Raw genomic sequence first — 4099 nt, forward strand, 5'->3', positions numbered from 1 at the left:
GTGTAGTGGTGATGGTGGTGTTTGTGTGGTGTGGGGTGTGTGTGCGTGGTGAGTGGTGGTGGTGAATGTGTGTGTGGTAGTGATGGGGCAGGCTGAGGGCTGAGCCAGAGAAGGCATGGAGATGAGACAACTCCAGAGGGTATGTAAGGGGAGGTGAGTGGTGGGAGGTGAGCTAGGAAGGCATTTTTAATGTTGACCCATACTCTCTAATCAAGACAATGACAGTTTTGCAGCTGTTCCTCTTCCTAAGCTCATGTGAGGATTTTGGGTTAGAATCACTGTGTTCTTCTCCGCGGGCCGAAGCTCCCTAGCGCTGGGGCCTCCACTCTGGGAAGGGCCCTGTGGGTGAATCTCTGAGCGTTTACTGGGCTCCTTCTCTACCTGGGCTGCCGCGCCCAGAACAGTTCTTAGAGTTTCCAGCCTCCTGAGCTCGCGGAATAGCAAAGATGGGTTCTACTGGACTTGGGGCAGAGGAGGTCTAAATGTGAGAATCCCTGAGGCAAATGTTAGAAGAAAGGGCAGTGCAGCCGGGCAGGGGATCTCCAGCTCTCTCACAATGCATGGCCGCCCTGGCTAGATCTGGGCTGTGTGGAGCTGTTTAAACAACGAAAGAGGGGCCAGGCACGGTGGCTCACGCCTGTAATCCCAGCACTTTGGGAGGCCAAGGCGGGATGGATCACCCGAGTTCAGGAGTTTGAGACCAGTCTGGCCTATGTGGTAAAACCCCGTCTCTACTAAAAATACAAAAATTAGCTGGGCGTGGTGGCGCATGCCTGTCATCCCAGCTACTCGGAAGGCTGAGGCAGGGGAATTGCTTGAACCCGGGAGGCGGAGGCTGCAGTGAGCCAAGATCATGCTACTGCACCCCAGCCTGGGCGATAACAGCGAGACTCCGTCTCAAAAAAGAAAACAACAACAACAACAAACGAATAAGGAGGCAGATGTCAGGAGTTGGCTTTCTTCCTCAAATTTTGGTTTGCTTTTTGTTACTTTCCCCTTACTGGATAGGGTCAAAGCTGCCTCATGATTAAGTGTTGGCCAGATAAGAATGATTTATTTCCATTTTACTAGACAGGGACTGGAAACACAGAAAGTCTAAAGATTGCAAGATACTAGTCATGTTGTCTCAGGTCATTTTCGTGGTTACCTGTGAGGTAAAGGTTTTCTGGTATCGTCCCCATTTTACAAATGGGGAAATTAGGGCTGAGAGAGGTAAAGTCACTAGCACAAAACCACTCAAGCTTTTCCGTGAGTTCCTCATCACTGATTGTCTAACTGAAATTTGAACCCAAGTCTTTTTGGCACCAAAGACCATGTTTTTTTCATAATGCTTCCTGAAGTTTATGAGGCAGCATGGTTTGGCTAAATGATGGTGGTTTTTTTCTTTTTTCTTTTTTTTTTTTTTTTTTTGAGATGGAGTTTTGCTCTTGTTGCCCAGGCTGGAGTGCAATGGCACCATCTCAGCTCACTGCAATCTCCGCCTCCCAGGTTCAAGCGATTCTCGTGCCTCAGCCTCCTGAATAGCTATAATTAACAGGCATGGGCCACCACACCCAGCTAATTTTGTATTTTTAGTAAACACAGGGTTTCTCCCTGTTGGTCAGGCTGGTCTCAAACTCTCGCCCTCAGGCAGTCCACCCGCCTTGTCCTCCCAAAGTGCTGGGATTACAGGTGTGAGCCACCGTGCCCGGCCGATGGTGGGTTTTATCGTTGCATAGGAATGGATTTAAACCCAAGTTCTCCTCCGTGCTGGTTAGGTACGTGACCTTGCATTCTTTCCTTCCTTGCTCCCTTGTGAAGTGTTAATTGAGGCCTATTATATCCGTGTCAAGCACTCTGCTGGGGTCTGGGAACATACCAGCTAACTTCACAGTCCTTGCCCATCCAGGGCTTCCAGCCAGATGATTAATTCAGACAATGAAATAGGCAAGTACAATGTAGTTTGAGAAGTGCTATGATGGGAAGCCTCAGGTGCTCTCTGTCCAATAAAATGCTACTAACCACAGCCCAGTGCTATCAGTGTAAAATGCCTGCAGGATTTTGAAGACTTAGTGCAAAAAAATAATGTTAAGCTCTTCATTAATAATGTCTTATATTGATTACATGTTGAAATGATTATTTTTGGGATATGTTGAGTTTAAAAACTACTTCATTCAAATTAATTTCACCTGTTCCTTTTTATTCCTTGTATGTGGTTATTAGAAAATTTAAACTTAGGCCAGGCACGGTGGCCCATGCCTATAATCTCAGCACTTTGGGAGGCTGAGGCGGGTGGATCATTTGAGGTCTGGAGTTTGAGACCAGCCTGACCAACATGGAAAAACTCTGTCTCTACTAAAAATACAAACAAATTAGCCAGGCGTGGTAGCGCATGCCTGTAGTCCCAGATACTGAGGAGGCTGAGGCAGGAGAATCGCTTGAACATGGGAGGTGGAGGTTGCAATGAGCCGAGATCACACCACTGCCCTCCAGCCTGAGCAACAGAGCGAGACACCATCTCAAAAAAAAACAAAAAAAACAAAACAACAACAAAAAAACAAATTTAAACTTACATATGTGGCTCACATTGTATTTCTAAGGGACAGCGCTGCTGTGGAAGAATAAAAGCATGCAGATATTTCCTATCTTAATGCAACAATCAAAGAACATTTATCCTGTGACCTCCCCAGGAAGGCACACAAGAGATGCTTAGCAAGCAGGAGCTTCTCTCCCTCCACACATGGTTTAAGAGGCTGTTGTTTATTGTGGAACCCTCAGTCCTCTGGTACTGTGGAGAAGGTATCAGGTGACATGGCTGCAGAGCTTGTTCAGCCCCCTCGAGGATTCCTTTGGGTCCTATATCTTGAGAAGTAGCTGTCGTAACCCATCTCCCCATGCCCCCCGAAAAACCCATGGCTGACAGATGAAATAAATGTTGCTTGTTGCCATGGCCCCTAGGTATCTTTGCTTTTCTTTATTTTAGCAAAAGGAAGTCATGTTAAATATTTCAGGAGAGTCTGATTTTCAGTATCTTCATTGGATTGAAAAAGACAAGGCACATTGGGTTAATGATAAGGCCTTATCTGCCCATTAGATTCATAGAACTGGGAAGGGTCTTGGGAATTGACTAGTCCCACTTCTGACCCTCCTTCTCAGAAAGTGAAGCTCACAGAGGCTAAGGGGCTTGCCTAGGGTAACAGAGCCAACCAAGGTTCTCAGCGACTGGAACCCAGTCTTTCCATCCCCCCCTTCCACATGCAGCCGTCATTCTGCCCTGCCCATTCTTTTCTAAGATACTCCCTTTTCTGCTCCTCTCGCCCAAAGTCTCCTCCTGTTTTGTGCCCCATCCTCTTCTGCTGCCTTCTCTCTCTCTGACCCGGTGTCTTTAATACAACAGACAACAGAAACAGGTGTCAAAAAGAGATAGGCACCGGGCACAGTGGCTCACGCCTGTAATCCCAGCACTTTGGGAGGCCGAGGCAGGCGAATCATGAGGTCAGGAGATCAAGACCATCCTGGCCATGGTGAAACCCGTCTCTACTAAAAATACAAAAATTAGCTGGGCATGGTGGCACGTGCCTGTAGTCCCAGCTACTTGGGAGGCTAAGGCAAGAGAATAGCTTGAACCAGGGAGTTGGAGGTTGCAGTGAGCCAAAATCGCACCACTGCACTCCAGCCTGGTGACAGAGCAAGACTCCATCTCAAAAAAAAAAAAAAAAAAAAAAAAAAAAGACATAGGCAAGTTAAAGGATAGGCAGAAGTTAACATGACAAAATGGAACAGAAAAAAAACTCTGATTTTGAATAGACATGAACAAATGAAGCCAGGGAGATTTTCGTGGGCCTTAATAATGGTTCAGGGCTGGGCGCGGTGGCTCACGCCTGTAATCCCAGCACTTTGGGAGGCTGAGGTGGGTGGATAACCTGGAGTCAGGAGTTCGAGACCAGCCTGGCCAACACGGAGAAACCCCATCTCTACTAAAAATACAAAAAATTAGCCGGGCGTGGAGGCCTGTAATACAAGCTACCAGGGAGGCTGAAGCAGGAGAATCGCTTGAACCCGCGAGGTGGACGTTTCAGTGAGCTGAGAGCATGTCATTGCACTCCAGCCTGGGCAACAA

The sequence above is a fragment of the Pan paniscus genome, chromosome 2 (genome assembly GCF_029289425.2).
Source record: "Pan paniscus chromosome 2, NHGRI_mPanPan1-v2.0_pri, whole genome shotgun sequence".
Lineage (NCBI taxonomy): Eukaryota > Metazoa > Chordata > Mammalia > Primates > Hominidae > Pan > Pan paniscus.